The 23,710-nt window shown below is 42.2% G+C and overlaps 1 protein-coding gene across 15 annotated transcripts in view; it reads left to right on the top strand.

The window, feature by feature from the left end:
• TMCC3 (transmembrane and coiled-coil domain family 3) overlaps positions 1-23,710 on the top strand; it is a 288,800-nt gene that overhangs the window by 219,598 nt on the left and 45,492 nt on the right. Inside the window, exon 1 of one of the 15 annotated variants that reach the window (XM_086399101.1) lies at positions 20,401-20,667. The exons of the other annotated variants lie outside the window; for them this stretch is intronic. The gene's annotated coding sequence lies outside the window, so the exon portion shown is untranslated. Of the gene's footprint in view, positions 1-20,400; positions 20,668-23,710 lie in introns of those variants that run through there. 15 annotated transcript variants of the gene reach the window in all.

Below are 23,710 nucleotides of genomic sequence, written 5' to 3'. Positions count from 1 at the left end.
AAGATCTTTTTCTGATGACTTTGTAATCAGGGACATGTGTGGTCCATCGTGTTGTAGTTGACGGAAGACATTTCAGGTTTGAAAAAAGTGTGGAAGCTGGGTTTCTCTTGTCACAACTGTGATAATCTTCGTGTAAACAGCAGGATTAGTAATCTTTGAGGGAGGGATGGCTCATTGTGAACCCATTTAAGCAATTTGGCAAAAGCACATGGAACTTTCCAAAACTCAGCTCTTTTTAGCTTAACTACTGAGATGGAAAGTGGCAAAGCAGATGTGTAAGTCAGCGACAGACTTTATCTCTGCTGTATCTGCTGCTGTTCCATTTCCACACCCATCTTTCCTGTTAAAGTAGGGGAACCGTTTGTGAAGGGGGTTTCTTATGTTGTTTAAAATTCTGTTGACCCTGTTAAAGTACTACATGGAGACACCTGGTTTTTATATAGACCATATATTAAAACTGTATTAGACGTATATATACTGATTATTCTAAATTAGCTTATATAGGGCAAATGAAATCTGGTAAGGACTGGACAAAATCAAATTGAGGAAGGCTAGAACTTCAGTGGACAGTGATCACAAGTTCTACAGCAAAGACCTTTACTCAGATGGGGCTGATATAATTTTCATCTGTCCTGAAGGCTGCTATAATGAAGGCCAGGCGGAAGCAATTTTCCCATGCAGAAAGCATCCCATTAGATGATTTTAACTACTGTTTCATGGTACTCATTTGAATGTAGCTATAAAAACTTATTTTCTTTACACTCAGAAAGTATGTGATGCTGAGGGTAGCCTCAAGGAACACTGATACTTAATTTCTTTATATCACCTTTGCCTTGACAAATCATCTAGTATAGGATTCGTTTATTTATTTTTCGATGGGAGTGTAGTTGCTTTACAGTGTTGTGTTAGTTTCTGCTGTACAGCAAAGAGAATTGACTGTATGTTTACCTATATCCCTTCTCTTTTGGATTTCCTTCCCATTTAGGTCATCAGAGAGCGTTGAGTAGAGTTCCCTGTGCCATACAGTAAGGTTCTAACATAGGATTTAAAAAGAACCTTTTTGTGGACTTATTTGGTAAATTAGCTCCCCTAAAAACATTATAATGAGAAATGGAGGTGTGTGTGAGGAGTTGGTTAACCTTTCAGAGATAAGAAGTTTCCCCCTGGGGGGTTAAGACTCAGTGAGATCAAGTTCTTGTTTACCGAATGGTCACTTTCTGTGTTCAAAATTGATACCCTGTTGAGAGAGCAGGGAAAATAGACATCCTGCTTGCTGAGCTTGTTTAAGCCTTTGAGACTAGAATAATAATGAGGCAGTGTACTATTTTAACAGTGCACAAGTCTATTTTTACAGCCAGGTGGATTAACCTAAATTCCTCCCCCCACCCCCCTTGGTGAAAATGTAATGTAACTGATGAATTCTGTGATTGCCTCTAAGCTGACAAGTCAGGGTCATTCACATTTTTAAATTTCATCTGGGTAAAACTCAGAAATGGTACATGTTAAAACTCACTGCACATTATATCCCCTTATTTTAGAAGAAAGAGTGTACATAATTAGAATCTTACTTTTTTTCCCATGCCCTAGATAGTTAAAGCCTATTATCTATTTAAGAATATAGGGAGTCCGCTTTCTATACAGTTACTGGTTTTTATTAATTATGTCTGAATCAAATTTTTGTCAGTTCTAGTTTTAAGTGTCCTAAAATGCCATCTTCAGCCACTAGGGTCTAGGGCCAACAGCTGTGGCTCTGGAAGCAGAAGACTTGGATCATAGCTGGCTCTTCACACTTCCCAACGGGGTGACTGCTGGGCAGGCTCTAACCTTTCCAAGCCTCCAGTTGCCCATGTATAAAAGGTGGTAATAATCCCCACTTTGGGGAGTGATTGTGAGTCTTCAGTAAGAGAATTTGTAAAAAGAGTGGTTGTATATACTCAGTAGTAGCTGTTTTTCTCCATGTGTGAGGTAAATAATTTCTTTCCTTATGCTGTTGGTCCACTGATCAGAGCTGCTAGTTGTCTGGAGTGCCTGCCTTCCCCCCATCTCTAGTCTGTCAGCCATGCCCCTGGAGGTCTGACATTTCTCTGGATTCCTTTCCTTCTTCCTGTGTTCCCCAGACATCCCACCTTAGTTTAGCCACTTACGACCTCAGGAGGAGATAGCTGGTGCCTTAGCTTCCTCATTACTCTCGGACATCATCAACTTCTATTCCATCCTGCCTGCACAGTCCAGACTGTTCGGTCTACAGAACCAGTTTCATGCGGCTAGCCCGCAGAGGACAGATCCTGGGCTAGTTAGGGCTGCTTACTAAGCACTCGACCTTGGACCTTATAGTTATCCTAGGCCTTAGTTTCCTCTTCCACACCGTTGAGGTGTTGTGAGTAATAAATGAGTCATGTCTATAAAATGTCAGCTACACAGTAAGACTCAATAGATGGTGGCCAGTTTTTGTTATTGCTATGTAAGACATGAGTTTGAGCAAGCTCCAGGAGTTGGTGATGGGCAGGGAAGCCTGGCGTGCTGCAGTCCACGGGATTGCAAAGAGTCGGACGTGACTGAGCGACTGAACTGAAACATGTATTCATAAGCTTGAGAATGGAAAGACTGCTGATTTTGTGAATAATATGGAGACTTTTCTTGGATTTTTAGCATGTGGTACCTTCCTCCATTGCACATTCCTCATCAATTGATTGCTTACATGTTTATGAACTACAGACGCTGGCGCTGGGAGAGCAAGAGGCTTCATTCAGCAAATGTTTCGGAGCACCTTCTCTGTGCTCGCTGCTGTTCCATGCATCAGCAAGGTATGGGTGATGAAACAGCCTGGCCTCTCTGGAAATTTAGTATCTAGTGAATGTATCTTTTTTATCCCTGTAGCCCCAGGAAATACCCTTCTCTTTTGTAGGAGGAAGTGATGATAGTAAGTAGGAGTCTCTAGTGTCTGAAGTAAAACCTGTGTCGGGTATGGCTGCCACCTGTAGTACATCTTTAAACCTTCTGAGGTTTGGAAATAGATCCAGAACTGCATGATGAGTAGTGGCCAGAGGCAGTCAGGGAGAGGAAGATGTCAGAGCCCTTCTCACTTATGGAAGTGATTGGGCAGTGATGTAATAAGTTGATGATTGCATGCTTACTTCCTGAACAGGAACCAGAGTGAGTGGAAACAGACTTCTTCTGTAGGTGAGACGCTGACCTGGTGAAGGGGTAACTTGAGTGAGTGGTCTGTGAGTACAATTGTTAATCAGTGATTTGTTTTCTTCTAAAGAGTTAATTAAAGGGACAGTCAGTAGATGAATGTGTGAGTTGGAACTGTCTTCAGTGTAGCATGAATGGATTGATGTGTGTTTTTTTGAGCCATGCTTTGCTGTGGGCTCACTGGTTCTCCCTTTAGAGGAAAATGAATTGCCAGCCTCCAACAACACGCCCGCTTGTCACATCCGCTGTGGAACACCAAGACAGCTGCTACCCAGTTGGATCACAGGATGTGTTTGCTTCAGACCCACTGCCTAAATTTCCAGGTCTGCCGTTAAGGTCAGAAATGAGCCTCGTGCTTCTGGGTGGAAATTGCCCAGGTCTTGACTTAGGAGAGGCTGCTAAGTCAAGCCCAGCTTGACTTTGTTTCAGCCCTGCTGTTTCTTTGTTTAATTGTGTTCTAAGTGGAGCGTGGTGATGGGGGGAGTGGTGAGAGAGAAGAGAACCATGAATCACTGTACTGTGAATCAGAGTGAGGACTTCACATTCCTCAGAAAAGGAACATGGGGATATATGATCTATGCATAATCCAGCTGCTTCCACTGACTTGGGAGAGGGCGATGCTGCTTGAAGGAGAATGTAGTGTCTGTGTCGATTATTCCTCTGTAAGAAGGCACAAAGAATGTAAATAAAGAGAAGAATGCAGCGACAGTGATAATAGCCAATAGCTACCAGTTCCTCACTATATACCAGGTGCCAATATCAAACAATTCAAATGCACTCCTTAATCCTCACAATATCCTATTTATACTTATGTTTTACAGTTGGGGGAGTTAAGGCCCAGGTGGGTTAAGTGATTTGTCCGAGGCCTGTGGCTGTTGGGAAATAGTGGCGCTAGGGTTTGATGAATCCAGATCTAATTCCAGATCTTGCATTTTAGCCACTTCCCAATCTTCTGCCTCTGAGCTGAGTGCAGAAGAAAGTTCTGTCTTAAGAAACCTGTTCAGTGCTTGGGGATGAAGGTGCTCTGCTGGGGGCCCACCAAACTGCACATTGCTGGTGCTCTGCAGGTGGTTGTTCCCAGTAAGCATTCGGTGGGTGAACAATTTAGAGTGATCATTTACAAACTTATTATAATGCCTAGGGTGTAAGAATTTTGACAGTAGTTGGGGACATCTTCAAGGCTGTTGAATAAGCTTACAACTTAAAGACATTGTTAAAGAATCATATTCTTCCTGATGTGTTTTCTCTGGAGGATGAGCAGTGGAAAGACAAAACAAGGGTGGTTTCTTCATGTTATAGTTGAGTCAACTTCTGGCCTCATAGGATCTCTCTGTAGGACTCAAGCTTCACTGGGCAGGCATATCCTTCTAACCCTTAAGGCAGAGGTTGGAAAGTTAGACTTAAAGATTTCACCGTGTTAGAACTGGAAGAGAATTCAGACATTAACTCCACATCATTCTATTGATACTTTGCAAAAATAAAACCAAATAGACTGTAACCAGATAGAATGAATACAAACTGATTAAGGACTAAGCATTATACCAGCTCCTGTCTTAGAAGAGAATTTCTTAAAAGAAAGCCACTTAAAACACTTTTTAAAGTAAAGTGAAGTCACTCAGTCGTGTCCGACTCTTTGCGACCCCATGGACTGTAGCCTACCAGGCTCCTCCGTCCATCCATGGGATTTTCCAGGCAAGAGTACTGGAGTAGGTTGCCATTTCCTTCTCCAGGGGTATCTTCCTGACCCAGGGATCAAACCCAGGACTCCCACATTGTAGGCAGACGCTTTTACTGTCTGAGCCACCAGGGAAGTCCTTAAAACACTTTTAATACCATACTAATTGCTAAATTATGTGATAAACATCTCAAAATTGAACTTGATGAAAGTTTTAATTATTTTCAGTAGAGAATTAATTGATGAACAGATTTAAAATTTTGTGATTTTGGGGTGAAAAAAGTGAATTAAATAATTTAATGTTAGGCCATTATGCTTCTGACTTTATTTCCAGATTTCTGGTGGGGTTGGAGTAAATAGGAGGGGTAACAATTCATATATTAAACTACTTAGCTGTATTGGATCTGCTGCGACTGTTTTAAAATTATCTTTTCTGGGGCTTCCCATGTGGTTCAGTGGTTAAGACTCTGCCTTCCATTGCAGGGGCACAGGTTCAATCTCTGGTCAGGAAACTAACCCCACATGCTGTGGGGTGTGACTAAGATTTAAAAAAAAAATCTTTTCTGAGGTCCCTTTTATGGTCTTTTTTTTTTTTTTCTCCAAAATCAAGTTTTGTGATGTGAGTTCATCTTTGTCTTGACCTCCTACCTGTTGGGAAAGGGTATTGGGGAAAAAGCACGTACCAGATGCAAAAGTCATGGAATACATCATGTATAGATTTAACTTAGAATTTCAGCCTCAGTCTTTTGTCACCTCTGAAGCTCTCCGTTCCCGTGAGTCTCTTTGGAGAGCATCTTCCAGCACCCTTTGTCTTTGGCATATATAATTTCCATACAACACAGCCCCTAAACACAAACCAGCAACATCATCAGCTTCTTAGCCTAAGAAACAGTCATGCGCTGGCACCCTGGGGGAAGGCAGGGGTGGGGTCTGTCACCTTCTGGGAGCTGGCACGTCCGTCCTGAGGGGCACATCTCCCTCTGTGAAAGTGTGTATGCTTCCTGCCTCATGTGCTGACCTGAGAGCTCAACCTAGGTGTGGCTTTATTGTATAGTATGTTTCTGCCCTTTCCCTGGTGGCTCAGATGGTAGAGTCTGCCTGCAATGCAGGAGACCCAGTTTCAGTCCCTGGTTGGGAAGATCCCTTGGAAAAGAAAATGGCAACCCACGCCACTACTCTTGCCTGGAAAACCCCATGGACAGAGGAGCCCAGTGGGCTACAGTTCATGGGGTCACAGAGTCGGGCACGCCCGAGCAGCTTTCACTTTCATATCTGTGGTCTCATGTTTCTGTGCACATGTTCCACAGGCACCTCAAAGTCTGTGTGTCAAACTTAATTTGTTCTCTCACAACCCCCCCAATTCCTGATGAATACTTTTCCCATACAGTCAATCCCCAAACTGGATGCCGGGGAAGCCCACTCAATCAGCCCCCTTACCCACCACATCCAATGGTTTGCTTCCTAAATTTTCTCAACCACCTTTTCCTCTTCATCCCCAACACCACTCCCTCAATTTGCTTCCAGATTTGAGGGTTGGAGTGAAGGGTTCAGAGGCTGGAGTCACCCTGAAATGTCGCTCCTCCCCCGCCTGCTTGTGTGAGTGACCGTGAGAAGTGGGGTTGGCAGACCCAGCACAGTGTGGGTTGTTCTGACACTGAGTCATCCTCTGTCTACTGCTGAGTTCCCCAAACCTCACTCATTCCCACACCTCCTACGCAGACCACCAGCACCTTTATTTATTTAGTATTTCTAAATCAGTTTGGGCTTCCCTGGTACCTCAGTGGTAAAGAGTCCACCTGCCAGTGCTGGAGATGCAGGTTCAATCCCTGGGTCTGGAAGATCCCCTGGAGAAGGAAGTGGCAGCCCACTCCAATATTCTTGCCTGGAGAATCCCAAGGACAGAGGAGCCTGGGGATCTACAGTTCATGGGGTCGCAAAGAGTCAGACGCAACTGAGCAACTGAAAAAACAACAGCAGTGTTAACTGCTCTAGGAGAATATCATCTGGCCTCTGCACCAGGCGAAAAAGGGGATGAGCAAGCGCGGGAGCTTGGTAAAGGGGATGTTAGCACAGAACCCAGACATGCTCCCAGCCTCAAGCAGCTGCGTTGGGTTGAGGATTGTTTTCAAGGGACTAACTCACTCTCTCTGATTCTGTGTGTATTTAATGCTTTCAGTTTTGCCCACCTAAAATGATTCAGAATCATTTAGGAAAACACCAGTCTTGATGTGTTATCTCTCTTCCTTTATGAAACAGTTAAGACCTTTGGTCTTGAAAATGCTAAGAGATTTTTCTTCTTCTCATGGATTGCAAAAATTTAAATAATTGAATGTTTGGGATGAACAAAAGCACACTCTGGTGAGTTGAGGGCAGCCTTGTTGGGATAGGAATGTTTGGGAGAGGTTGGGAAATTGAGAGTTGTGTTCCAGGCTGTCTTTCTAGTCTTCTGATGACCTGAGAAAAACTGAGACAATGGAGGGCATGGGGCTAAAGAGTGGAACATCCAGAAGATGCAGATTCTTTGGGAATTTCAGGCAGGGACAGAAACATGGATGGAGAAGAAATTTGGGCTCTGTGTTTTTCTGAAGTAAAGTTGAATCTAATTAAGCTGTATCTGTAAGCTTGTTGTAAGGAAATTAAATGATGCCTTGAGCTTTTCTTAATTAAATTAAATGATGCCTTGAGCAGCCTTTCTCAGAAATTTTGATGTAAGCACTTGTCCAGAAATAAAGTCTGTCCCTTCGCAAAAGCTATACTTCGTCACCTGGATTGCACACACACCTGTGTGTGCAACTGTGTGTTAGGACCAAAATTCTCTCCTTTTTTTTTTTTTCTGTCTTTTGTAAAGATTTTTGTGATAATCCAGAAGACTTGGGACTTGACTTCAGATAGTCAGTAGTATACTATTTTAATCTCACTAATTGGAACAGGTGGCCTCTATTTGAGACTGAACACTAGTTGGCATAGATTTTAATTTATCTGAAAATATAAGGTCCATTCAGTAAGAGCTGTTCAGGCTGTGTGTTGGCATCAGGGATGGTGCTTAAAAGCTTCAGCCATTAAGAGCTCAGAACACAGGAAGGTTGTAGAAATGTAGCGGAATAGTTTCCTGCTTTGACTCCATCCTTAAATGTTGGATGAAGAACCAGTAAAGGAACATGGTTAAGGGAAGCCTGTCCAGGTGCTTTAGACATCTGCTTGTAAATGTTTCTCCAAGCGAGGACAATGTGTCGAGTATATCCTCTGACTCCAGTAAGCAAGATGGCATGTTTCAAGAGGACTTCATGCTGTCCTCATGGTTCTGGAGGTCTTAGCAGGTATGCGGTGAAGGGGTGTGCCTGGGTGATGCAGCTTACTGGAAGTGCTCAAGTTGAGATGCCCTAAGACATCTCTCATGAAATCACACATGGTCTCCAGATCCTGAACTTCTCCAGCGGGACCCCTGCTTGGTTTTTACAGTAACTGTTTGCTTCACTGAATGTCTTGTCAAGATTTTGCTTTAAATCCTTCAGCAGGACAGAAGCCCAGCCTGTCACCTGAGCCTCTTCATCTGACCTTTGTCTTTTATGCCCTTTTGGCCCTTGAGCCCTGGTCTCCGTTCTTTGTGGGCTCCCCTGCCTCCCCTCTCTGCCTGTGGGCACTTGCTCCATCTTCTCACATGGGGATAGTTACATCCTTTTTATCCAGACATGGAGCATGGTACATACTTGGGACGTGTAAATACTGACCAAATAAGTGATTGTGGGTATGCTGTGAAATTGCTCTGCGGGACTTGAGAAGCTGGAAAACATATTCTACTCTTGATCTTTATCAATGCAGATTAATCAATCTTGTTATAATTGCTATACAGGATTCCAGTCTATGGGTATTCCATAATTTATTTAACCATTTCCTTATTACAGGAAACATGTATTGCTTTCAGTCTTTAATTACTATAGGTACCTCACTCACCACACTGGGGCATGCTTCTTTTTGCACATGTGAAGAATATATGAAAGTCACTCAGTCGTGACCGACTCTTTGCAGCCCCATGGACTGTATAGTCCATGGAATTCTCTAGGCCAGAATACTGGAGTGAGTAGCCTTTCCCTTCTCCAGGGGATCTTCCCAACCCAGGGATCAAACCCAGGTCTCCTGCATTGCAGGCGGATTCTTTATCAGCTGAGCCACAAGGGAAGCCCAAGAATACTGGAGCGGGTAGCCTGTCCCTTCTCCAGCGGCTCTTCCATTTGAAAGCTAAATTCTTAAACGTGGGTTTGCTCATCAAAGGGTATGTGCCTTTTAAGTTATAGTATTGTGAAATTGAACACTGTACCTGTACAGACAGTAGGAGCTGAAGGTGCAGTAGAGAGTGAAACTGTTACAGTTTATGTAACCATCAATGTATGAACATGCCTCAGCTCACATCTTTCTGACACATAGTGTATTGCAAGGTTTTTTGATGCTTGCTAATCTGGTAGGTAAAAACTGGTACCTCATTTTAATTTATATTTTTCCTGATATGAATGAGATTACCCGTATTTTTTAATATTTTGAAATAATTTTAGATGCAGAGGAAGCTGCAGAAAGTAGTACAGAGGTGTCCATTTACCCTCTCCCGCCACCTAGATTTTCCCAACGGTTACATCTTATGTAATTATAGTACAATATGTTAATCATATTTTTATACACTTAAAAACATTTCTCTTTATTGTGAATTACCTGTTTATATATTCTGCTCATTTATTGGGTTATTAATCTCAAATTGATTGGTAGGAGTTTTTACTTATTAAATATGCTGTTTTGCACATTTTTTTTTTCTGTTTGTCATTTTTGTCTGTTAATTTTCCACTGTCATGTAACAAATTACTGCAAATCTAGCAACTTAAAGTGACACCCATTTATCATCGCACAGTTTCCATGAGCCAAGAGTTCAGGCCCAGCTTACCTGCGTCTCTTCTCGTTTTAAGTTTCATCAGCCTAAAATGAAGGTGTCAGCCAGGATTACAGTCTTGTCTGAGGCTTGGAATCCTTTTCTAAGCTCATTTGTTGTTTCCCGAGTTAAGTTCTTTGCAGTTGTAGGACTGAGGCCCTCAGCCCTTGCAGGCTGCCTAGCTGCCTGCTGTTCCCTGCCACGTGGCCCTCTCTACAACACGGTAGTTTATTTCTTCAAGGCCAGCAGACGAGTGTCTCTGTCGCATCACCTCTAGAAACCTGATAGGCCAGGCCCACTCAGTGATTCCACCTTTTGATGAATTAAAGTCAGCTGATTAGAGACCTTAATTACATCTGCAACATTCTTTTACCCTTGACAAATAATGTAACCTAATCATGGAGGTAAAACCCCATCTTACTCACAAGTCACCACCCTTATGGCAGAAAGTGAAGAGGAACTAAAAAGCCTCTTGATGAAAATGAGAATGGAGAGTGAAAAAGTTGGCTTAAAGCTCAACATTCAGAAAACGAAGATCATGGCATCCGGTCCCATCACTTCATGGGAAATAGATGGGGAAACAGTGGAAACGGTGGCTGACTTTATTTTTTTGGGCTCCAAAATCACTGCAGATGGTGACTGCAGCCATGAAATTAAAAGACGCTTACTCCTTGGAAGGAAAGTTATGACCAACCTAGATAACATATTGAAAAGCAGAGACATTACTTTGCCAACAAAGGTCTGTCTAGTCAAGGCTGTGGTTTTTCCTGTGGTCGTGTATGGGTGTGAGAGTTGGACTGTGAAGAAGGCTGAGCGCTGAAGAATTGATGCTTTTGAACTGTGGTGTTGGAGAAGACTCTTGAGAGTCCCTTGGACTGCAAGGAGATCCAACCAGTCCATTCTGAAGGAGATCAGCCCTGGGATTTCTTTGGAGGGAATGTTGCTGAAGCTGAAACTCCAGTACTTTGGCCACCTCATGTGAAGAGTTGACTCATTGGAAAAAACTCTGATGCTGGGAGGGATTGGGGGCAGAAGGAGAAGGGGACGACAGAGGATGAGATGGCTGGATGGCATCACTGACTCGATGGACATGAGTCTGAGTGAACTCTGGGAGTTGGTGATGGACAGGGAGGCCTGGCGTGCTGCGATTCATGGGGTCGCAAAAAGTCGGACACGACTGAGCGACTGAACTGAACTGAACTGAATCATGGAGGTAAAACCCCATCTTACTCACAAGTCTTGTTTACACACAAGGAGAGCTTATCATATGAGGTATATACACCAGTGCGTAGGAGCCTTGGGGTCTCTCTTAGAATTCTGCCTTCCACACTGACTTAATAATACCTTGCATATATATAGATGTAGCATGTAGCAAACATGGAATATATACTAGCCAGACTTTGCCATGGAGAAATTTAAAAATTTTAGCACTTATTAAAGGTTTGTGTCATTCTTAGAATGGCCTTTTAAATGACTCTTTAAAAAACCATAAACACCATGGTGTTTTACAATACATTTTATGATTTTTCTTTTTATATATTTTAATCTTTGATCCAGTTAGAATTTGATCCTCTTTAAGATGTCTGCACATAAATGCCATAGTTATTCCTGCACCATTTTTTGCAGTTACTTCTCTTTAAAAATACACTGCTGTCCATATGTATAGTTTCATCTTCATGAATTTCTTTCTCTGGTTGTAAATGTATTGAATCAAAGGTTATGCTTTTGGTTCATTTTTTCTGGAATGATATCCTTCCTCCCCTTCTCCTCCTCCTCCCCGCAAAAACGAGCATTTTGAGAACTCTAGCTCATGTATTTTGAAACTTTCAACAGGCCTATTTCCAGTATCACTTATGGTAAGGAAAAACTAAAAGGTAAAACAGAAGAGATGGTAAAGTTGTTCATTTAAAAATAAAAATTTGCTTTCAACCCTTTTGAACTAGATGTTACCTGTCAACAAGTTCTATTTAATGTAAAATCTTGGAGCAGGAAATGGCAACCCACTCCAAATATTCTTGCCTGGAGAATTCCATGGACAGAGGAGCCTGGTGGGCTACGATTCATGGGGTCACAAAGAGTCAGACACGACTGATCAGCTAACACTTTCACTTTCGTTTGTCCTTCTGTATGTTTGCAAAAGCTGTTACAGTATAAAGAATATGTGTTCTTGCTGCCTTAATCATTGTGGTCCACCGTCTGAGCTCCAGAGATGGAAGGACAGGAATAACTCTCAGCAGACTACTTTAAAGCTTAGGAAAAGCTTGGTCCTCTCCTTAGGAAACATCTGTAGCTCCCTTGTGCTATCCTCAGTACTAGGAATTTAAGTTGGTTTATGACTCATGTTAACATAATAAAACAAGATTTCATGTTTGTAGGTAATAAGGTGTTGCTGTATTTGGCTTAATTCCCCATATTTGTAAGTTACTCCTGTGGCTTGCTAAATATCACTAAATATTTAGTGGTGGTTATATGCACCGAAGTTAATTACGGAGAGGTTCACATGGGTTACAGTGCGTGTGTCTGACACAGAGGGAAGTTGAAACTGTTTCTTGTACCCAGAAATTAACACTTAACATTTCATAGGCTGACCCATGAGTGTATTATAATAGTGAAACGAGTATGCTTTTATTACACGTGTTTTCATTTGGGAAAGGCCGCTGTGCTTGTCGAAACCTCCTGACTTAAACAAATTATCAAGTGATCTTTCTTTTATAGAGCCAGCCAAAGTTTACCTCATGTGCTGAGCAATTTAGAGGTACTCGCTGATTTGGCATCATCTGTTGGATATGTGGGCACCCAAATTACAGTGATAGTCTCCTTTCATTCACACGGCTCGTTCATGTACTCTTACCACCATGGGTGCCGTGAGGGCTCTTATTTATACCAAATCTTTGTCTGTTTTAGTACCCAGACATGCTCCTACTGTTTGGGTAGGTGGGAGTGCATTAAATTCTGTTGAGAAACTTAACTAGCACTTTGGCAATTTAAAATGATTTTAAGTACTCAGGGCTCAAATTAGGCTCTATTTATAAAGAAAGAATTAAAAGGAGAGCTCTTCAGCTTTATGCTGTCTATTTATTTATTTATTTTTCACTGTGTAATTCCTTTATTTTCTGCGTATTAGTGCTTTACCAACACTACAACCATAAAGAACACAATTCCAAGTACTGTACTTTTTAGTTTGGGGAGATCACAGTCTACAGACTCATTTACTTATATTAGATAAGATTAACCCATTCAACTTACTGCAGTTTTTAAATGCACATGAAATACAGAAATTGATGCAATTAAACAAAATCTTCAGGATCTTATTTCTTAAATTCTTAGATTGTAATTTTTTTCTGCAGCCTTAATTACCGGTCCCCATGATCACCAGTGGTTATGGCTCAATTTACACCAATTTATCAACCTTTTATATCCTTAAAGATAACATAAGTGAAAATTACAATTTCTTATCAAAAGATTTAGGGTTTTCCAAATTTCAGATATTTGCTTCCCCTCCTCCCCCCACCTTAAGACATTTCAAATAAACTAAAAATAACCACATCTCACCTGCAACATTCCTTAGCAATCACTTGATGTATAAAATTTTAACTATGCCCCCAGTTATTTTAAGACACAAAAATGGCTGCCTACCAATCTGTCTTGTCACAAGTTAGAAATACTACATTTAAGAATTAACATGAGGGTTTCAAGTTTCCTCCAGTTTAGGCATTTAGACCTTTGTGCTTGTCGCTTCAGGATGTTACTGTAACATTGACATTTGTATAACCCATGTTTATGTACCTTATATGTAATTTAACACACTGGTAATTAAATGTATGATGGAGCTTTGGGAATTTTAAAAGCAACGAAAATGTTCTTAGGTGTGTGTCAGCTTCATTTCCAGAGATACTTCTACTAAAGTGACGCTGAGAACTTGATACTTTAGTTGCATTTTGAATTCAAAAATCCCTCTGCACCATTAGGAGCCTACAACATAGCACCTTTTCTCGTCTGCTTTAAGTAAAACGTTTGTCAAGAGTTTTACTTTGAAGAGTTAATTTTCTACAGCCTTGTATTTCTCATACATCTTTGGTAAAAGCTCCATTATACAATATGGCCAAAGCATGGAGGACCAATACTGTCCAATCATATACCATGATATCCCGTTCAATTTTTGTTTTCAGACACCCTCATAAACAAAACCCACTTCACCTTTTCCTGTAAACTGCATTTGCAGTCTGCATTTCTGAAATTCCCTAAGTTTTAATTCCTTGAGGATCTCTACAATTAGTCCTTAAGGCTATATAAGAACCAGATGCTGCTACACTATTCTGTATCAAGCATTAACATTTGGTTCAAAGTATTATCATAGTGGTCTCAATAATCTAGTTACTGGTCCTAACCAGCTAAGCAAGTAATCTTGTTAAGATCTGGCTATCACCAGCAAGCACATTGCTTACACTTGAAGAAAAATAAGTTTACATTCATTGTCATCTGTAGGTTCTTCTTCTACATCCTACTACCCCTTTGTCATTCCTCAAGTCTACACATCATTCATTCATCACATTTCCTTCCTTAAAGGAGATAGTGTATTTTTGAACCAACAGGATATCTATTTGCATGAGTTAATCCAATAGAATACTTTTTATAAAACATCTTTTCCAGTGTTCTAATTAATGGAGATATGGATCACTCAATTACTAAAAAAAAAAAGACATCTTCAGGTTGCTATAATGTGGAAACAGATTTTTTTTTCAACTAGGTAAAAGGTGCATATAATTTGAATTGTTAAATGATTTATTAATGAACAAAATAACCATTCCAGTAATGTTAAGTCTACTGGTCTTAGATATTTGAAACATGGTAAAAGGATATATTCCAGTTTTGCCCAAAAGTCACTTAAAATATCTACAAATATTTCATCTGTGTATGTTATACACCATTATTGCTCCATTTTCTGGAAGAGTATGTTTTAAAAGTTAACAAAGAGGGAAAACACAGCAAAGTTGCTAACTTTGCAGTGAAAAAAAAAACTTTGTCCTTGACAGGTTATATTTTCATAGTTTTATGCAGTGTAAGTTAGCTTTGCAATGGGGAACTTGAGTTTTATCCTTACTCATGCATGATGTATGTTTCAGAACTTAATAGCTGAAATTTCAAAGAACTTCTTACATTACCTGTTTAACATACTGATGTGGAACTGGAACATATTACAAGGATATTACTCATTATTTGCCACGTGGGCTAAGTTTACTATACTGGTTTTAGATATAAAAGGTCACATTTGAATTTACTAAGTTAAAGTCAGAACTCATATGGCGGGGGAAAAGGCCTTAAATATAAAAGACAAATGGCAGTTTGATTAAGCAATAATTTTCAGTTTACTAGATGAAACAGACTTGCAACATAGTCTGCATGAATGCAAAATAAGCCATCTACAGCAAGTGATAAGGAAACTGGGCAAAAAGGAAAAAAGCATACATTGGAAAAGAAGATTCTCTAGAGATAAAAAAATCAAACCATTATTATAAAGGAATTTACCAAGAACTGCTATATTTCCCCCATCCCATTTGCTGGAAGTCAACAAGAGCATCTAGCACTTTGTGTTCATGTCAAAAAGTCAGATCAGAGCATCCTAACGCAAAGCAAAAAAAGAAAAGAAAGAAAATCCCTAACTCCCTCCCCCAAACCGCAGAAGTGTAACTCCAGAGTTCAAATTCAAAAGAAGAGAAAGTGGCAATTGAAAGAGGTGATGGTGGCGATAATCCTATGAATGGGTTTTTGATTTCTCTCCTTTCTGGGGGATAGGTGGAGAATGCTCATTAGGATTTGTAGTTAGAGGTTGACCATGTGAGCCCCTCATAGAGTCCATCCCCCGAGGTGGCACAGGAGGGCTGCACATACCAGTTCCTGTCCCGAATCCGGGTCAGGCCCAGTTTCTCCTGGATCTCGTGGGGTTTCATGGCATCGGGGAGGTCCTGCTTGTTGGCGAAGATCAGGATTATAGCGTCCCTCATCTCTGGTTTTGCTGAGCCTACCATTTCAACAGACATTTTTTGAAACTTTTCTTTGGGCAAATAAGAGAAGAATGAAATAGTCATATATTTATGTGGTTTCCTTTAAATTAATGTTGATGCCTTCTCAGCCTTCATTTTTAAAAAATATTTGTTGCACATTTGGGGTGATGTTAATGAGAGCTGATTTGTTTACTAAGAATAATACGTATACAGTTGAGAGAGAGATTAAATCTGTACACAAAGATTGCTTTATGTTTTCTGATACTTTGGACATTTCAGAAATCACAGTTGCTTAGTTGGTACATGATTCCCCCCCTTTTGGCTGCCCTGGGTCTCAGGTGCAGCATGCAGGGTCTTTAGTTGTGACATGCAAACTCTTAGTGGCGGCGTGTGGGAGCTAGTTCCCTGTGCTGGTCTGTGCTAAGTTGTTTCAGTCGTGTCCCACTCTTTGTGATCCTATGGACTGTATGTAGCCCTCCAGGCTCCTCTGTCCATGGGATTCTCCAGGCAAGAATACCAGAGTGGTTGCTGCGCCCTCTTCCAGGGGATCTTCCTGACCCAGGGATTGAACCCACATCTCTTACATCTCCAGCGTTGGCAAGTGGGTTCTTTACCATTGGATAATTGTTCCTTAGTTTATTTAAACAGTAAGTTAAAATGAGGCTGGATGTTTTTCTAGGGCAGCTAGCTTATTAAACTCTCAGTGGATTTTAATTTTCTTAAGCCTACTGTGGTTGTTGATTTTAATTTAAGGTTGCAGTTAATGTCCTATGGAAGTAAATGCAGTGACATCAGATTCCAAAATGATAAGGTAACGAAATGGCCCATCAGAAACAGCAACTTACACCATTTTTTAAAATTAAACCAAATTCACAGAGGGGAGAATGTTCTGCACATGAGGAAAACCCATATCAAATCATTAACCAAATAGTTCTGGATAAATAGTAAATTTATTTTTGGTTACTAAATACTTCAGATATGGAAAAGACATTTGTTTAAAGTGTGGCACTCATAGACCTACCACGTAGATTTAACAGATGTTAATATTTTGCCATGCTTGTACCAGATTTTTTTTTTTTTTTTTTTTAAGAAATAAGTGGTTCCAGACACAGTACCTTGACATCTTCTCCCTTTCTACCTTCTCAGAGGTCTCCGTAACCTGAATTTGTTGTGTTTCATTCTTTTAATGGTTTTACACACGGGGAGGATCCGTAAGGACTGTCAGAGGCCCAGTTCTCCTTCTGGAAAATTAAAACCAACCAAACAAACAAAAAAAGAATCCGTCAGCAATTTATAATACTGTTTGTTGTATTAAATATTTATATAAATGGCACCTCTTTTGTAACTGGCTATTTTTTCCCAACATGATGTTTATAAATTTATCCAGCTTCATTCCCATTTATACTGATGTACATTATTTCAGTATATGAATAAACCAGAGTGTGTATGTAGCCACTCTGCTAATGTTGGGCAGGCAGGCTGATTCTGAGAAGGTCTGTATACTCGTGGGAGGGTTTCTCTAGGAAAGATTCTTTGAAGTGACATTCCTGGGGCAGAGGAAAAAGAGTATCTTTAAGTTTACCATCTATTTTTAAGTAACTTTGTCAAATAATTGTACTTATAGGAGTGATTTTTTAAAGCCGTATTTTAATATTTGTCATAGAAAATGTTCATAGTGATGTTAGATTCCATGTGTATGTTGAATAGTATTTGTTTAGAGTTTGTATGCATTTTAATTTTGCCTGAAAGCAAATAAGTGCAGTTATCCTCATTTTATGCATGAAGAACTGAGGCTCAAACAGGGGAAAATGACTCTAGCATGATTATACCAGTAAAAAGTGGAAAGGCTCGAACTTGAATCCGTATTGGTCAGCTTTCCCGAGCCTTTGCCTCTAACCAATGGGGAGAACGGCCACAATCCCTGGAATTGTAGTGACACAGAAATTCAAATACAGACCCTGGCAGCCTGGTGGCTAAGATGGTAAAGAATCTGCCTGCAATGCAGGAGACCCCGGTTCTGTCCCTGAGTCAGAAGATCCCTGGAGAAGGGAATGGCTACTCACTCTAGTATTCTTGGGCTACCTTGGTGGCTCAGACGGTGAAGAATCCCCCACAGTTCGGGAGACCTGGGTTCGATCCCTAGGTTGGGAAGATCCCCTGGAGGAGGGCATGGCAACCCATAGCAGTATTCTTGCCTGGAGAATCTCCGTGCACAGAGGAACCTGAGTTGGACACGACTGAGCAACTAAGCAATGGCACCCCACTCCAGTACTCTTGCCTGGAGAATCCCATGGACGGAGGAGCCTGGTAGGCTGCAGTCCGTGGGGTCACTAAGAGTCGGACATGACTGAGCAACGTCACTTTCACTTTTCACTTTCATGCATTGGAGAAGGAAATGGCAACCCACTCCAGTGTTCTTGCCTGGAGAATCCCAGGGACAGAGGAGCCTGGTGGGCTGCCGTCTATGGGATCGCACAGAATCGGACACAACTGAAGCGACTTAGCAGCAGAGCAACTAAGCATGCACACACACAACCTCTGGACAAGTAGAACAGTGGGAGCTCTATTTCTCTTCCACTGGCTTTTTGGTATTTTCATAGCTTTTCTAAAACAAACATGTTTTGCAATTAAATCTAGCTAAGTGACGAGCAGCCTTAGTCCTGGAAAGGAGACAATAAACCACATTAGTGCTGTAACTTTCTCATTTACTCTTTGTTTTGCCCCAGGTCTGGGGAAGCGTCAGTGGTCAAGACTCAGGACCACAGTGATGGAAACCAATAGCCACGCTGCACTGCAGGTCCCAAGCTGTACACCCGAGAGCATGGATCTAGAATTCCCTGGCTTGCTTCTCAGGCAGGCACAAGTTGAAGCAGGATGGGTTCTAACTTGAGATCTTGGATGAAAATGTAAGGAGTGGCTGCGTTATTCCAGAGGCCCCCTCATCGTCCTGAGTGCTGCTTTGTGTACCTACCTGGCGCTGTGCTGGCCCCTATGGCCAGTCAGACGTGGGCACTGCCTTGGAGGAGCTCAGGTCAGCAGTTTTGCAGATAGAAAATGGCAGTGCTCCAGGGAGCTCTGGCCTCATGTGGGCCTTTCTGAAAAGAATTGACCGAGAGTCTACCCTGAGATGCTGTAGGCGGGATGAAGTGTCTACTTCTAAGGCTTTCTAGCTCACCTTCCTTCATATTCATACTCTCCTGCCCAGGTATTTCCTGATAGATGTTTGTAGGGAGAGGACAGGGAGGACAAAAAGTAGTACCCATTTTTGAGCTTTTGGTTCACCTCTGATTAGCCCCCCATTTTTTTTATTTATATGTATGGCTGTGCCAGCCCTTCGTTGCTGCACGCAGGCTTCTCTTCGCGGTGAGCAGGGACTGCTCTGTAGCTGTGGTGCTCAAGTTCCTCAGTGCAGTAGTTTCTCTTGTTGCAGAGCACAGGCTGCAGGCATGCGGGCTTCCCTAGTTGTGGTGCTTGGGCTCCGTAGTTAAGGCTCGTGGGCTCTAGAACACAGGCTCAGTAGTTGTGGCACATGGGCCTAGTTTTCCCCCGTCCTGTGGGATATTCCTGGACCAGGGATCAAACCTGTGTCCCCTGTACTGGCAGGAGGATTCTTTCCCACTGAGCCCCGAGGGAAGGCCCTGGTTAGCCCTTTGATGGTGTATTTTGTGTATGAGTGTATGTGTGTATATGCATTTTTATATCCTCCTGCAAAGGAAATACTAAACCCTGGCCATCACAGATAGGTCCTTTGATTTGATTCAGATGTAAGAAGGATGCTACAGAAAAGGGAGGAACAGAGATGTTCATTGTCATAGCAACCAGCAGGTTTTTATAGTGGAACACTGCCTTCGTAACCCAAACCCGGCACCTTTTTTCTAACTACAGAAAACAGACTGACGCAAACTCAAGAAATTATAGTACCATCTCTCAGTGAGGTTTTGTTTGCTTTTTGGAAATAGTCTTGCAATGATTTTGGTTCCTTTGTAGAATTTCCGAGATGAAAGGCACCCTTTAAGTGCCTTAGAATTTTATGAAGTCAGTACTTAACGATTTTCCCATTATTATAATGTGTCACCCCCATTTCCAACCCTACTCCCACCCCAGTCAAATCCACATGGCCAGGACTTATACAAAGGATTAGCTGAGGTTGAATTTGGAGTTGGGGAGACGTTATGCATTCTTTCACAGGCTCCTCCCTGGTGAAGAGTATTCCCTCTCCCTTCTCTTGAATGCATTTGCTGTCTGACCTTGAGCGGTCTTTTTGTGCTTGGGTCTTCACCATCCATCGCTCTCTAGATTCAGCAGACTCTGAGATGCTTAGAATATCTCACTCCTGCCAGTCACTCTGTAGGCAAGTTCAGAGTCCACCTTTGCTGTGAGAATTCCTGGAGGATTGAACCCTTGTGGCTTTCTTTCAGGAGCTCTGGTGAGTTTCCTGGACCTGGGGTTCCAGAGTCCTTGGGAGAAAAGATGGGGGTTAACTTGGGAGAATAACGGCCTCCTTGAGTGGCCAGGCAGAGTTTTCCATTGATTAGCACTTTGGGAGAAGGCAGAAAAGTAGGCTACCCTTTACTTTCCAATCTTTGTGGTCTGAGGTGTTCCCTTCCCCAGGACCACACCTTGAGATTGAGAGCTTTGATGGACAGCAGCCCTGATATGCAGCGCATCCAGCTGGGTGGTACCTACATCTCAACACATGCTGGGGAAGAGGAGTCACTCAGGCATCTTGGCATAGCACTGATTGAAGAATGAGCTCCCTGTAGCCCCTGAGGGGCTTCTTCCAACCCCCTCCCACCCAGTGTCTCCTCCCTGTCCCTTTTCACCAGCTCAGCAGCATCTTATATGGGAGATGTCAGGCCAACTTCCTTGCAGAAGCGGCACAGGTAAGAGTCACGCTTGTAATGATTCTGCTTTCAGCCTAATTCATCACATGTGTATTGAGCACCTGCTGCGTGCCAGGCTTCCGGGAAGCTTCGGGAGTCTGGGCTCACTGAAATCATTCCCTTGATAAGCACCTTAATCATCTGGGGCCAGTATCCAGGGTGCACAGTTGAAGGTGGCTGCAGTGACTAATGGCTTGATGACCACTACATCCTTTGTTCACCAATACGGCAGGTGACATTCTTCGTCCACACATGTTGAAGGGAAGTCATCAGGGTGGGCCCTAATCCACTGTGACTGGTGTTCTTATAAAATGGGGGATTGGGAGACAGACATGCACAGAGGAAGGATGATGTGAAGACAGGATTACTGGATGAAATTACAAGTCAAGGAATGCCTCAGGTGCCCAGAAGCTGGGAGAGAGGCCTGGAGAGGCCCTTCCCCAACACCTTCAGAAGGAGCATGGCCTTGCCAGCACTCAGATTTCAGGCCTCCAGTGCTGCGAGATGATACAGTTCTGTTGTTTTAAGCCACTCATTTTGTGGTCCCTTGTTATGGCAGCCCCAGCACCCCAAGACAGTTAGCTGACACATTTCCTGTTCACCGTGACAACTAAAGAAGTACAGATACCTGGCCTCATATGAGCAGAAGTGGAAAAAGCCTTAAAACCCCAGAGTTTCCAGTTAACTTGTTTAGCAGATGGTTGTATGCCCCTCCAAATTTTAATATTTTTCACTGTCTAAATAAACACATTCTTTTAAATTGTTCGTAGCAAAATCAGGGAACCCCAGAATATGCCTGTGGACCCAGTTTGAAAAACTCAGGTGTAGAAATGAGTTTGGTTTCAAGTTCCAATCTCATCTCTGCCAGCGTGCGGCCATGCACCCCTCATCACCTTGCATAATCATCCTGAGCCTGTTACGCACCTGTAGAGTGGAGCATACCTCTAGACTGTGGATTGAGAACTAGTGGTGATGAAAACCGCCTGGCATCAAACCTTGTGCATGGCAGGTGTTCAGGAACCAGTTAAGGCTCACGGCTGGGGTGAAGGGAAGAACCGAAGGAGGGAACTTAGAGAGTCAGCAAGAATGGGATAGAGCCTGGCCTGGCCGACAGATGGGGTCTGACTCCCCTGTTTGAACACTGGCTGAGAGGTTCATCCACATGGTTTTTCCCCTCAAATAAAAAGTCACAAGATTCCTTTGTTCATAGGGCAGCAGAAGAGGATGTCAGGTTCAGGCTTGAGCCTTGTTTCCTTAAAAACACAGAGACCCCAGAGACAAAGTCACATGTCCCAGGTCAGGTGGTCTTGTCAGTTGGGTTATTTTCATTTAATAGGACAACAAAAAACCGAAAAAGAGTTGTGTTGGTTTTTCCTTAAAAAAAAAAAAAAAGAAAAGAAAACAGCTTTATTGAGATGTAATTCACGTACTATTCATACGTTTGTAAGTGTACAGTTTAATGATTTTTGTATACGCACAGAGTTGTGACACCACCACAACAATCAATTCCAGAACGAAAGGAAGCTCCATATCCATTAGCAGTCATTCTCCATTTCCTCCCTTCCCAAACTCGAGGCCAAGGCAACCACTAATTTACTTTTTTGTCTCTGGATTTGCCCTATTTTGGACATTTTCTGTAAATGGGTGGAGTTTCTGTCATGCGGTCTTTATCTCTGATTTCTTTCAATCAGCATAATGATGTCAGGGTTCTTCCATGGTGTAACGTCAGTACCTAATTTCTTTTGCCAAATAGTGGTTCATTGCATGGATGTACAACATTTTATCATCCATTCATCAGTTGATGGACATTTGGGACTTTCCATCTGGGGGCTGTTATAATTAAAACTGCTATACACATTTGTGTATGAGTTTTTGTGCAGGTGTAAGTTTTGTTCCTCTTGGATATATACCTAAGAGTAGAATTGCTGGGTTATATGCTAATTCTCTTTAAAAATATTTATTTATTTGGCTGCGCCAGGGCTTAGTTGTGGCATGTGGGATCTAATTCCCTGATCAGGGGTCGAAACTTGGCTCTCTGCTTTGGAGTCCTAGCCACTGGACCACTGGAGAAGCCCCTGGTAATTCTATATTTAACCTTTTGAGGAACTGCTAGAGTATTTTCTTCAGCAGTTGCACCATTTTTTTGCTTCCACCAGCAGGTTATGAAGGTTCTGATTCTCCCTGTCTCTGCTAACACTTGTTATTTTATGCCTTTTGATTGTGATCGTCCTACTAGGTGTGAAGTGCTATCTCACTGTGGTTTTGTTTGGGTTTTTGAAATTTCTTTTAATAAAAGCAGTTGTATTTCGTTATACAGGGAAACAGACAAAGTATCTTTAGCCGAAAGGCTGGTATGAGTAATAGTATAACTTTGAAAGTAACTTCTATGCTTTACCACATTCCTCCTCACTAGTCATTTCTTGAAGCTGGATATCCACAACCAGGGTTGAATAGAATAACTGTCATTGAGTTTTCCTGACTTGGCTTTTACTTCGCCACTGAAATTGCACAAAAAACAGGTACCAAGAGCTTCCTGGTCCTCTCTATTCTGCAGGGTTCAGGGTTGGAAGGCCTTCTCAGAGGGCAGCCTTTTGAGGGATGTAGTGGATGTCTGGCCCCCTGTCAACTCAGGTAAGAGGCCAGGGCATCTACTCATGATTCTCCCAGGAGTAGGCTGCTGCTGTTCAGATGTGGTGGTTGTGATAAGCGGGGACAGCCAGAACTGGCCCCTTGTGCCAGTAAAGATAGATGCCATGCCCTCTTTACAGACAGGCTTTAGAAGCTTCAGACTCTATTGTCCTCTATTGTAAGGAAAAAGAAACATAACAAAATGCAAAAGCACCTGTGAGGCCAGAAATACATGTTGGCTGAACAAATGAATAGCTTTGGCTTTGGGCGCCAGACACCGTTCTAGCATGGAAGCTTGGAGCAAGCTGTTTTAAGCTCTCTGAGTCTTGGTCTCTTAGCTGCAAAACAGAGATAGGGAAGTGCATCTGTTGCTGGGTTCTCGCGATGACCTCAAAGTGCACAGCTCATGGTAGGC

This window comes from Bos grunniens, chromosome 5 (genome assembly GCF_055505025.1).
Source record: "Bos grunniens cultivar Pamir isolate PY7600 chromosome 5, Bosgru_T2T1.0, whole genome shotgun sequence".
Classification (NCBI taxonomy): domain Eukaryota; kingdom Metazoa; phylum Chordata; class Mammalia; order Artiodactyla; family Bovidae; genus Bos; species Bos grunniens.
The sequence above is the reverse complement of the archived record's forward strand: the minus strand, read 5'-3'. Positions and strand labels throughout refer to the sequence as shown.